The 14,328-nt window shown below is 35.0% G+C and overlaps 1 protein-coding gene across 1 annotated transcript in view; it reads left to right on the top strand.

Annotated features, from left to right (window-relative positions):
* Positions 1–14,328, top strand: part of superdeath (Suppressor of ER stress-induced death) — a 503,396-nt gene that overhangs the window by 141,264 nt on the left and 347,804 nt on the right. The window lies entirely within an intron of this gene.

A 14,328-nucleotide genomic window follows, 5' to 3' on the forward strand; every position in this document is an offset into this window, starting at 1 on the left:
TTTCACCCAAAATGCATAACCTTACACTCTGAGACATTAAATTGACATCCATTCTCCTTAGCCCAGTCCTCCAATCTATCCAACTCATCCTACAAACGTTTGACATTATGTGCATTCACGATTGCTCTTCCAAACTTTGCATCATCAGCAAACAAATGAACAATTCCCCTCAGATACTTTCCTATATCGTTAATGAACAAATTAAATAATAGTGGTCCAAGAACAGAAACAGAACCCTGTGGCACACCACTAGTCACAGGTCGTCTTTTTGGACTCTACCCCTGAATAAACTACTCTCTGATATCTCTCCATTAACCACCCTCCTATCCATCTCACCAACCCAATATCCATTCCCATATTCTGCAGTTTACTGATTAGAATTCCATGTGGTATCCTGTCAAAGGTCTTAGCAAGGTCCAGCAGTATCACTGTATACCCATTACCTTTATCCAGTTCAGCCGTCATTGTGTTATGCTGTCCCCCATACAGTATTCCATTTTCATCTGTCCATTCCTGTATTTTTCTCTTGACTACTTTCTCCATACGAAATTTAAACCACCGGCAGTGAATAGCAAAGCCACCGATTAGCTTACAGGCAAAATGTAAAAACTAACGCTGTAGCAGAACAGACGACACGTCTGAGACGTGCAAGTGTTGCCAAAATGTAATTTTTATTTTCGCTGAATAAATCAGTGCAGATATCGATATTTAGTATCGAACAATGCGACTCCATGGTTATACAAATTAATCGTATCCATGACATTGATATACAATTATAGGTTATGAAAAATGATTTATGATTGACCAATATTAAAGTATATTTATAGTTGTTATTAAAAACGGGACAAAATTGGCATTTTTATTAAAACGACGGGACGGCCAGGAAATATGAAAAAAAAACGGTATGTATGGTCAGCCTACATATAACGCAACTGTGAATGCACACAAGTGACTTACTTTCTGAAATAACATTAAAAGAAGTCAGATTGCAGATAATTATTAAATAAATAACACCCGTCATGATTACATTCCATACCTACCACTGTTCTTATACACAAGCTACACCAGAATATTTTCTGCTTAATATAGTTTGGATGATATACCGAATGGTATACCGAATAGAATTTTAGAAAAAAAATACTATTTTTAATTTTTTAAATATGTTTTTTCCTGATATTTTTGCATAATTAAAATAATGATTATAAAAATTTTAAATATTCTGTTTTCATTCCTTCATTGCCAATTAAGAATAAGCAAACAGTTTATTTTAAGGAACTAGAATGCCGCATACCACATGTTGCTGAGATATGCTGAAAATGAAAGCAAAGCTTCGTCATTGAGCTAACATAGATATGAAAAATTATGCAAGAAAGGAGAGTGCCTAATGACGAAGTGAATTACGTGATGAAGGGTAAACTAAATGATGTAGATAATTGACCTTTAGATAACTTTTAGATATATACAGAGATTTTAGTAAATGGAATATGCTATAAGCGCATGAATATCTAACCTACAGTAAGCTCAATATGGTGATTTTACCGCATATTGCAATACCCTTATATTTATTCCAATTTTCCAACCCAATTGGCCGAGATGTTAATGTACTCGCCTCTGCCACCGACACGCTGTGAAATTAAATCTCATATGCATTGATGCTGTTGATGTTCTTTAGTTGGGAGATAAATTTCATGTCCTGTGTGAGATCACCATTCCGCTTTGTTGAAGTGGCTTGAAAAAGTTAGCCGTTTGTTTCCTGGAGCAGGGTTTCCAATTATTTAAAAATAAAAATAATAAAAAATACAGAAAATAAAATAATAATAATAATTCCTCACTCTGCCAATGATATAATGAAAGTTCATGAGTTGAAGTTACATAAAAAAATTAAGAGAATTATGTTTATTTTGAGGCTAAAATATAGCTTATATTGTAGTTTCTTTTCCAACTTAACATCCTATTTATGTAAACAAACTAACGTCTAAACAAGTACTCTAGTTATGATTAGTAATATTTAATTTCTAACTTAAATTACAATGAAGGTTTAATTCAAAATAAGTTCTGCCGATATTTTCACTCAAATTTTGAAGTTGTTCTATAATTCCAATGAATGCAAATACATAATTTTCATTAATTTCCATTCGACTACAATTCTATAATGTAGAATTTTTATAATATATAGTACTGGCCAAAATTGTGGAAACCTTTTGGAAAAAGTGTATTTCTGAGCTTTGATGGTTCATAACACCATTTTTTTTGAGTAATACCATAATATTATACATCAATGGAAAGATAATTTAAACCACAATGTAATGCAATAACTTTTATGAAGGATCTTTTATTAGAACAGCAGTTATAAAGAAGAAAAGTGAAACACAGAAAAAATGAGATATACAAAAATTCTCACAATGTGAGTTAATACTCAGTTGGGTAACCTTTAGCGTTAATTACGGCCTTATAACCCATTCCCATGGAGTGAACCAAGTTTTTTAGTTCTGCAGTTGTTATAATGTGAAACCAAGATTGAATTATTGCTTCTATTAATTGGGTTTTATTGCTGGGTTGCTTCTGACTAACATGTTTCTTTAGTCGGCTCCATAGATTTTCGATTGGGTTAAGCTCTGGGCTATTCCCAGGCCATTCCAGCAGTGGAATATGATTATCTTCAAACCACGTTTTGCACACAGCAGCAACATGACATGGAGCTGAATCCTGTTGAAATATAAATGCTTCATTATCTTGGAAAGGATCACGTGCAGAAGGCTTCAATTTGAGCTCAATTATTTCATTTATATATTTTGGGGCATTTATATTTCCATTAATCACGCAAATTCTGCCCACACCTTTTGATGTCATACAACCACATAATAACACTAAGTGGGTGTTTCACAGTAGGTGTAATGCAATCAGGATGCAAATCTTCGCTTCTTCTCCTTACGTATTTTATGCCATCACTACCAAACAGGGAGATTTTGGTCTCATCACTCCAAATAACAATGTCCCATTTTTCCACTATCCAGTTAACATGGGTTTTAGCCCAGTTTAATCTTTTCAACCTTTGTTTGAGAGATAAAAATGGCTTTTATCGCGGAAGTTTAGTATTTAGACCAAATTCCTGTAGTCTGCGCCGAACAGTCCTTGCACTGAACTTCACATTGTGTTGCACCATTTCATTTTGTATACACCAGATGATTTTCTTCTGTCACGTAAGCACAGTCTCTCAATTCTTCTATCATCGCTTGCTGTTGTGCACCTTTTCCTGCCTTTACCAGTCTGGTTTTGTAGTGACTGAGTCTCCTTATACCTCTTCAAAAATTTAGAAATGCCACCTTTGGTTAAGTTTCCACCAATTTTTCTTCTAATATCTTCATAACTGTAGCCTTGTTCACTTAATAGTACTATTTTACATCGCTTTCTGGGTGAGCAGTCAACTCTTTGCGCTATTTCTTTAATTTTATTACGTTTTACAAGCTCACTGTTCGATCCTGAATGGAGAGCTTTACAAGTAAATTCTTTATTCAGGATTTAACATGATAAATACTACTAATTAAGGAGATATCTGCACATCAGCTAATAATTATGAAGTGCTGTTTTTTATGTAATAATGTGTAGTCCATGTGTGTGCCATATAACTGAAATGAGAAGCAGAGAATTTTGTGTCGAGATAGTAAGAATTGTGTAAGGGAATTGTTAAGTTATTTGTAATTCCCATTAAGCTGTCTAGAACATTACGAAATTCTGAGAAAACGTATAATCCGGAATAATCGTGTATAATTTGTACGAGTCGAGCGTAGCGATGGATGCTATACCTAAACGGAAAATGACGTCAGAACGGCTGACGTCATTTTCTGCGTGGAATAATGTAACCGAACAGATTAGGGAGAGTGTAGGCTCACCCAAGGGGCATGAACGATGGGGTTCATGGGTGAAAACCACATCGAATAGAGGGCGCCCGAAAAGGGTGAATTAAAGACGAAGCGCTCCATTTTACGGCGCCTTTTTTCTTCGGTTCCTGTATTCGAGTTTTACGAGGATTGTCGGGGGATTCGTGAGAGAGCGGTGGGTCGACTATGGTGATGACGGACGGCGGGTTCTTTTCTTGAGAATTCTTGAAGATTTCCAAGCGGAGCTGATCGTGATATGACGGCCAATGCGGAATCGAGCCTTAGCAGAATGTCCCATTGGAGAAGGTTTCCTGCGGAGCGGTAGACAGCACACCACAGTCGGAAACGATTAAAAGAAAAGCATAGATAGTGCATCGCCAGGCGCAAAAACGGCCGATGAATATACAGTAAGGTAATCCAGATCTAAAATCTGAAAGAATCCGGAAATGTAAAGATTTTCATTCTATGTTAAAAATCGCTTAGAAGAATAAGAAATTTGTGTATACTGTAAACGAAAGGACATTACTAGAGAACTTTTAAGTGAAAATTAGATTGAATTAATTAAGACCCTGTGGATCAAACAAGAATTGTTGATAGGCAGTATTCTGATTGAGAATGGGTAGGCTTGCTTAATGAAATTTAGAATTAAAGATAGTTATTGGTAGAGTATTAATGAAAGTGTTCAATGCGTGTTCTGTGAATAACTTGTGAAGGGAATTTTATCCTAGTAGTATTATCTTCTTCTTATTGTGCTATCTTCTATCGAAGGTCAGCGACCATCTTGGCGAACAAACTGCGGTCTTGTGCTAATCTGAGCAGTTGTGCACTGCTCTTTCCTGTCCACGTCTTGATGTTGTCAAACCATGATATTCTTTTTCTTCCTGTAGTTCCTTTGCCACCAATTCTTCCTACCAAAATAGTTTGTAGAAGTTGATATTTGCTGTTTCTCATGATGTGGCCAAGATACGATGTTTTTCGTTTCTTGATTATTTGTACAAGATGTTTAGCTTTGCCAATGGATTTTAAGACCTCTTCATTGGTAATATTTTCTTTCCATGATATCTTCAGCATTCTTCTGTATAGCCACATCTCAAAGGCTTCGATTTTCTTGATGGTTGTCGCCTTCAATGTCCATGTTTCAACTCCATAGAGCAGAATAGACCACACGTAACATTTCAGCATTCGGCATCTGACTTCCATGTTTAGGTCTTTATTGCAGAATAGTGTTCTCATTTTCATGAAGGACTGCCGTGCAACTTCAATCCTTGTCTTTATATCTATTTCTGGATCCCACCGTTCATTAAGCCAACAACAAGATATTTATATCTTGACACTTGATCAATATTTTTCCCGTTGAGTGTCAGTTTCATTGATGAGGCTGGATATTTGCTGATGATCATGTATTTTGTCTTGTTGATGTTTATATTTATTCCCATTCTTTGGCTTTCTATGTATACTCTGCCAATGAGTTTTTGGAGATCCATAATGTTATTTGCAATTAGCACGGTGTCATCTGCATATCGTAGGTTGTTAACAATCTTTCCATTTATTGTGATTCCCTCTGGACATTCTTCCAATGCTTTTTTAAAGATTACCTCTGCGTATATGTTGAACAGGAGTGGTGAGAGCACACATCCTTGTCTCACTCCTCTTTTGATGTTAATATCACTGATGGGAATGTTGTCTAATTGAACGGTAGCTGACTGATTCCAATACAGATTTGTTATTAGTCTTATGTCTTGTTCGTCTAGCCTTGTTTGTTGAAGGACTTCTATTAAGTTAGTGTGTCTGACTTTGTCGAATGCTTTTTCAAAATCTATGAAACACATAAAGACAGATTTTTGTTTTTCTATGCATTTTTGTATGGGTACAGAAAAGGCCCTCTCTAGTACCAAAACCATTCCGAAAGCCGAATTGTGTTTCACTTAGAGTTTCTTCACTCTTTCTATAAATGCGATTCTGAATTACTTTCAAAAATATTTTTAATGTTTGGCTCATTAGACTAATAATTCGGAAGTCACCACAGGAATTCGCTTTGGGTTTCTTTGGGATAGTGATAAATGTAGATTTGAGCCAATCTGATGGAAATTCATCACTTTCATATATTTCATTAAATAGTTTTTCAAGAAGTTTGATGTTATCTGGTTCTATTAATTTTAAAAATTCTGTTTGCACACCATCTGGTCCACTGGCTTTTCCTGTTTTACTTGTTCGTATAGCATTCTCTATTTCGCATTTCATGATTGCTGGTCCTTGAATGTTATCTTTTATATTTATAGGCTTCTGTCTAGTATCATTGAAAAGTTCTGTTACATATTTTATCCAAATCTGTGCTTTATTCTCTTCTTCTAGAACTATTTTTCCATTTTCGTCTCTTAGAGACACTATTTGCTTTTTCCTGAGTTTTCCGTAAATTTCGTTGATTTTCTTATACAGATTGAAATTATCATGTTTCTTCTGAAGCAGTTCAATTTCAGTACATAAATTTTTCATCCAATTTTCCTTGGCTTCTTTTATTTTTTTCTTAATGATGTTATGTGTTTCTGTATACCTGGCTAGGTCTTTGTTTTTGTACATTCTTCTTGTATCAATAAGAGAAAGAAACTCATCTGTCATCCATTCCTGTTGTTTTACATTATTCACATAACCTACTTCCTCAATACTTGTTGTTACGATGGCATTCTTTAAGCTATTCCAAAGAGATTCCACACTTTTATTTTCTTCTATGTTAATCTGTTGTAATCGCAAGTTAAGCTGTGTCTTGGCACTTTTATTTATGTTCAGGTCTTTCAGTTTTTCTACATCAATTTTCTTTTTCTTCTTTTGTGATTTTTTAGCTGATTTTAATCTAAGACGTACTTCTGCAACTATGGGTTTGTGGTCTGATGAGATATCTGCTCCAGGATAAGTCTTTGCACTCTTTATACTACTGTGGAATCTTTTATTTATCAGTATATAATCAATTTGATTTCGGACAATGTTATGTTGGTTATCTTGAGGCGATTTCTAAGTGTACAGTCTTCTGGGTGGAAGTTTAAACCAGGTATTTGCTATTGTTAGATCTTCTTCCTGACAGAACTGGACTAGGCGATCTCCTCTGTCATTTCTGGTGCCTAAGCCATGTTCGCCAACAATTTCTCCATCACCCCCTCTTCCTACTTTTGCATTGAAGTCACCCATCACTATGTTTATATCATGTTTCTTTGTTAGGTTTTTAATCTCTTTTAGGTGTTCATAAAACTCTTCAACATCTTCTTCACTTTTGTCAGCTGTGGGTGCATAAGCTTGGATGATATTTATGTTAACGGGGTTTCCCTCTGTATTATTATGCTTCCACTTAATCTTATCCTTTCGTAATCGAAGGATTTAGCATACTCAGATTCACTGTGATTTAGTATGAACTAACTTAGAGTGAATTTTGATCCATTGAGTATTTGAATTTTTTTAACTGTAAATGTTTTATGTTTTTCCAATAAACATGTTTTGTAACTTATACCTGAGTTTATTCCTGATTACGAATTCAAACCACCACTTATGGCGGGAAGGAATTTAGATATAATTGCTTAAGTGAGATTCGCGTCATGACTGCTAACTGAATTTGCACAGCGCTAGCATGAGAGAAATTATTGTGTGTCCCTTTTGAATTTAGAATTATTTCCCTGGACAAGAGTCTCCTCTGTTATATGATGTACTGGTGCAGCATAATATAAATTTTGCCAATATCCGAAGAGGAGATAAATCTGAATTAATGTTTTATGGACACGACAGTAGATTAGAAGGTGGACTATTTGGAGGTGGAACAAGATATAATATAGGGTAAACATATACATAACGATATATATAACAATGAAACAGCGACATAACATCACTAAATGAAGGAACACAAAAATACCAACCAACTTGAGTCACATAACACACTGACAAATGTCCTCGTCTCAACTCCAATACATGACATCAATAGTTGAATCCTACTGTGACCTTATTGGCTCATTGCCAAAACAAGATGACACCTGATTGCCTCTCTAAACAGTCATGCTCATTGGCTACATTCAAATGAAGGAAAGCCACTTCATATCAACCTAAGCAAGTTGTGCTTCTTTTTTTTTCGTTATTTGGCTGTAACGTTTCATAGAATACAGATAATTGAACAGACTTTGTTGCATTACATTCTTGATTAAATTTTCTTACCATTGATATATAAGTGTATGATATTACACAAAAACAAGTGGTGTTATGAGCCATCACACCTCAAAAATACACTTTTTCCAAAAGGTTTCCGCAATTTTGCCAACTAGTGTAGCTGTTTTGTGATGATAGAGCATTAATATATTTTCATTTTTTTTTGTCTGAGGTTTTAGTATTTTGTAGTATTAATAGTACTTGCAAGCTCTATGGAATTCGAAGACTCATCGAGGGAGGTCGAACACTCAGAGACGACAGTAACTGTTACACCTTGCCTTGAATGTATTTAGTCTTGGAGCTCACCACCCCAACTCACGGCACAAACCTCAAGTGACTTTCCTTTCTAAGATATCTCACCCCTTTGCACTACTTGTTGATTTGCTATCAAGAAAAACAATCTCCATTCCAGCGCACTAATTCCGCAAAATAATTTCGTTCCCCTTATTCTGGATACTTCTCGCATTCTTATACAAACATAATAGTTCATTTCCTGCTGTATAACAAGTCCCATGGGACCAATTCTAGGATGTGACTAGTCCATGACTTTACTCCGGCCATTCCATTCTATCACCACCAATACCAATCGTACAAGCCTTTGCAGATGTAAACATTCTCCCCACATCCTAGTCCATTTGAATTATTCCTTGTCCACTTACCTATTCTATTCAAAGTCCAGCATGGACACTTGTTCTTTTGCATGCTCCAATTACAGCATGCACACTCGCAACATCTCACTCGTCTCTCTCTCTCTCTCTCTCATTCTCTTCATCACACTACTCTCCTCTCCGTACCACTAATCTCTCTATTCACATTACTCACTTCTCCATTCGGAAGCTCACTTACCTTAACTTCATTCCTTTCACTTTCTTTCTCAGTTCTTCTGTTTGCTTCAAACATTGCTCTCAAATAATTAGACTAAATTATTTGAGAGCAATATTTTTAAATGGATGTAAATTTTTAGCCGTAGTTTTGAAGACATCTTCCATACATTAAATAAAGCAACCCAATCAAAATGCAGCGAAAGAAAAAAAATTAACAAGCTATCATGGCACAAGTGAGACAACAAATTGCCAACAAAATTCAATCAAATTTCAGAGCGATCTAATAAAATTCCTAATTAATCAAAAAGCATTAGAATAAACATACGAACTTCTTCTTATTTCTTATACCATCTATTTAGGGTCGGAGTTCTTACATGATGCGATCCCAACCGACTTCTAGGAGCCTGGTGTTGAGAGAGAAGGTATTTTTGTCTGTAAAAGTGTGTGTTCACGGGGCCGGTTTGCCTGTTCTGAGTGACGAAAAATCTCTACCTCCGTATGAGACCGGCTAACTTACCTTTACTCGAAATAGACCAGATAAACGTCATGAGCGGTTCTGGAAGGACCTGGGTTCGATTCCTGTCATGAGCGGGAATCGAACCCAGGTCTATACGGACTGAGCTACGGAGGCTCCAAGCTTAAACATATGAACACAAGTTAAAAAACATAAAAATTTAAGTTGAAACATATAAAAAAATGTTTATCATGAAAGTTTAATTTTTAAAATTGTTTTTGAACATTTTTAAAAATATAATATAAGAACTTATATTATATTTATATTATATTATAACTTATATAATATAATAATATAAGAACTTATATTATATTTATATTATATTATAACTTATATAATATAATAATATAAGAACTTATATATATATATATATATAAGTTCTCGAAAATAAGTGAAATTCATTAAGGTATTCGTTTCACTTCAGAAGAGAAGAAAACCAAACAGTTAATCTTCCTGAATTTATAGAATGATAGTTTGGCTATCGAATGATAGTTCGCAGTTCTCTGTGTTTCAGAACAAAACTTATAATGACCATTATACCCATGCCGCACCAAATCATCATTCCAATAAAAAATCCATACTGTCAACACCCTATTACATCGTCGTAATTCTTGTTTCACACAGGACTTATTACTTGAACAGTTGAATTACATAGAAATAGCCTTTCTAAAGCATAGTTTTAGGAATCATTTATTAACAAAGCGTTTAACACTTTTATGCTCCCTCTCTCTGTATCTAAGTAAGAAATCCCTCACAGGGATATCTGAAGTTATTGTGAAAGTTCTGAAGCCTCTCGCTCATGGTAGGACAAAACGACAAAACGTGTCCTTTTGCCCTATCAAGAAATTTCATACTTCCTTTCTTTATCTAAGGCAAGCTTCATCCGCTTGCTTTCCAAATATCTATCAGATTTCTTAAAGCGTTCAAAGGAACATTCCCAACATTCCAAGGAGAATTCCTTGCTCTTTGCTTCGCCCTTGCACTTTCTTGTCTTATTTTTATCAACTAGATAGATCTTGTGTTGTTCTCTTCGAAGAACATAAATCCCATGTCCACTCACTGAAATGGAATCTATTCTCGGGGAAGAATACGAAACTCTTACACAAGAGTACATTGCTCACGGAACTTTTATATTCAGAAAGTTGCGAGACCTTTTCATATCATTTGAACTTGAACTATTATGACGCTTTTAAATATTTTTATGTTACTTGGGTTTTAATTGCGTTGCATTATTCATTGTCCCGAAAATGTCTTCAAGATACTTCGGCAAAAATTTTAAATCCATTTAATAATTTTCCCACTAAGTCGTCGTTCTCTAATTATTTATAACTAAATCCACCTGCGTAATTATTCGTAGTCAGTAACTGGAATAGAAGCTGATGGTACCTCATCGGATGACTTGAGGTTAATTGAATATCTGTTGCACAATCCTGTTGACACATAATTCTGCAAGTACATGCTTGGATATGAGTCCGTGTAGTCATATTTGAGAGTACTTTGGAAGCCATATGTCAGAAGGCTGGTTGGATAAGTCGTATGGGCGACTTACCCAATGGCAACAAGGAGACTTAAAGCTTAGAATCCTCTAAGAAAAAAGTCTCTGCCTTGTTACATAAACCATATCGTTTCTGTTCCAGGCGTTTACCAGAACTTTTCAGCTGCCCCCTCGTCCTATTACTCTTTCACTCGCATTGTAGTGTTTTCACACTGCTGATTTAAACATCTGCAGAGATCAGACAGCAGAAGTGATTTTTGATAAACATAGACTATTCTCTTTTCTATTCAGCATTCCTCCCAATTGTCCAAACCATAAGTTGACAACAAATGTATCAAAGCGGTTCGGGAAAATTTTTAGCAGCACACCGTCTTACTAAAGACGGTGCCTCATTGATACCAACTGAATTACGTAGAAATAATAATAATAACAGTTTTTATTATTATTATTATTATTATTAAATCAATTTTGTTTTCATAATGAATAGAATTTCGGAAATCCGAGGGTGGTATGAAAAGTTCTCAGCCTAAACAAAAAAAAAAAAAAGGAATTTATAATTTCAAAATTATTTATATTCTGCAACATAATCTCCCTTAAGACTAATATGTTCACTCCAACTATGCTCCAGCGCCATTATCCCGTCCTTTTAGTGGTTCTCAGTAAGATCTGCAAAATACCCCTGTACAGATGCAATCATCTCTTAATTCGAAGAAAAACGCTTAGCAGCGAGGAAAAATTTTAGTTTGGGGAAGAGATAAAAGTCAGAGGGAGCCAAATCTGGGGAATATGGTGGATGATCCAACAATTCTTATTGCAGGTCCCTTAATTTTACCATTGTCAAAACACCTTTGTGGGGAGGTGCATTGTCCTGATGAAAGATGATCTTTTTCTTCTGAAAACCTGTCTTGCGTCATGAATTTTTTCGTCTAGTGGTTAAAAGATGGGAGTAATATTTCCCGGTTATTCTTTTACCCTTTTCAAGATAATTAATAAACAAAATACCTTTTGCATCCGAAAACACCGATGCCATGACGTTTCCTGCTGATGGAACCGGCTTTGTCTTCTTTGGCGCTGAACAACCGGCTTCTGTCTAATGTTTTGACTGTGTTTGGATTCTGGTGTGTAATGGTTAATCGAAGCCTCAATCATAGTAATAAATCGACGTAAAAATTCTGTTTTGTTCTTGTTAAAACGTTCCAAGTACTGTTCAGAGATTTTCATACGAGTGTGTTTTTGACTTAAGCGGCAATCATCTTGCGCAAAGCTTCATTATTTGCAATTCTTCATGCAAAATGAATTTTACACGTTCTTTTAAAATGCTTATAGTCTCAGCAATTTCACGCACTTTGATTCGCCGGTCATCCAATATCATATCGTGGTATTGCATGATTGGATAACAACACCAGAATTCATTGATCAAGTGCAGTAACACTATGTGCACGTTCTTCACGTGGATCAACTTCAAGGCTGATACGGCCACGTTTAAACTCGGCAGCCCATTTCTTAATTGTTGGAAACGAAGAAGAACAAGGGTGCCCAAAAACTGCCGCCCCTCTCAATACTCACTGAAAATACTACAAAAAGTCAAAACGACGTATAGGGAAATAATTTAAAACACTATGTTTATTTTTGAATTAAAACTTTAATTTGAACATTTTAAAATGCTATTTTTTCTTGCTTTTCTGTTACTAAAATCGTCGATGACATTGGCGAAGTCTATTTCATAGTAATATAGGTAATTCTTAATCAATTTTATTTAGAAAAACTCCTCTCACAACTAGCAACACTTACAGCAATTGTGAGGAAAACTCGCAGTAGTATTACAATAGTTTTGGTACTGAGTTCTCGAGACTGTATGTTAGAATTAACTGCAAAAGTTCGAAAATGTTCAAAGTGCCTCCCGGGGCGGATCTCCCCCTCCGTCCCCCTCTAGTTACGCATCTGATTTCAATGGATACACACAACACTTTTGCTTCAGATAGTTGTATAAAACAAACTACTTGATATAATGACTCACTTTCACACGGATGCTTATGACAGATGTACCAACTGAGAAAAAAAAAATTGCCGATAGTGTTGCCGTCTATGGTCGAGGCCGAGAACTTTTCAGACCATCCTAATGTAGTACCAGTTGAATATTTTTGCTATTACAGAAAAAAACAGTTCTAGGAGTATTCATCGATAACAAAAGTCCGATCTCTCATATGCTTATTTTGTTAAATAATAATAAATAAAATAAAATTCTCTTTTTGAGAATAAACATTAACATTGTTTAAAAATTATATATTTTACAAGCATTGAAAATTAAATTCATTAGTATCAATGACAACAGGTTTTCTTTTCTCAAAGATGTATGTCCAAATTCTAGTCATTTTTCACTTGATTATCCTTTCTAAAAATTGCAATTTTTCAATTTTTGCTCACTTTTCGAGATATAATAACTGAGGATATAAAAGCTAAATTTACGGAAGAATAAATCGATTTATGAAAAGTCGAGCAGAAAAATTAGTCCAATGAGTTTTCTTGTACTTGTGAGAAGACATGGTAGAAAATTATAGAATAATTGACTTACAAGAACTATGTATTTATATTGTGTTTTGTTCCGTTATTAGGAATTGCCTACGCAATCTTGCGGCCAAATTTCATTTTCATAAGACCAAACTTCCAGAAATGAACAACGTTATAACGATTTTCATTTTGTTATATTTAATTCGTTGTCGATTATTGGATCTTCTAGGCTTTTTCTTCCAGTTTCATCTTAACCCAGAAAAAGGTTTTTTCTCTCCTCATTGCAAACCAGAATTTCTAACTGTAGAAACATAGAACAATCGATTGCAGAACGCATACGGTGTCAGAAAATAATGCCAGTTAGGGTTTCAGAACAACGTTATAACGATTTTCATTTTGTTATATTTAATTCGTTGTCGATTATTGGATCTTCTAGGCTTTTTCTTCCAGTTTCATCTTAACCCAGAAAAAGGTTTTTTCTCTCCTCATTGCAAACCAGAATTTCTAACTGTAGAAACATAGAACAATCGATTGCAGAACGCATACGGTGTCAGAAAATAATGCCAGTTAGGGTTTCAGAATAGCAGATAGCGATAACTCTCTGCGACCCTTCCTTCTCAAAGTCTCAAAACCAAACGAACCACAAATGTAGATATCCGGTAATGGCAACGGCGTAGACAAATTTCCAAAAGTTAATTAATGCTGAAAAGGACTGAAAGAGTATTATCCCTCCTTTTGAAGAATACAGTTGTTGGAAGATTTCGTTATTGATATCATTTATAAATAAATAATTCTGCACTTGTTCTGTCACTCACAGTTGCTACACATCTATCTTTTATAGATTTAAATTAATTAAATTAAATTAATATATTTAATTTCAAAGCACTTTTGAAATTAAGTACCGCACGAGGCAAACCATATACAAATAGC

Source organism: Typopeltis vanoorti, chromosome 8 (genome assembly GCF_054136105.1).
Source record: "Typopeltis vanoorti isolate ZY-2024b chromosome 8, IOZ_Tvanoo_1.0, whole genome shotgun sequence".
Taxonomy (NCBI): domain Eukaryota; kingdom Metazoa; phylum Arthropoda; class Arachnida; order Uropygi; family Thelyphonidae; genus Typopeltis; species Typopeltis vanoorti.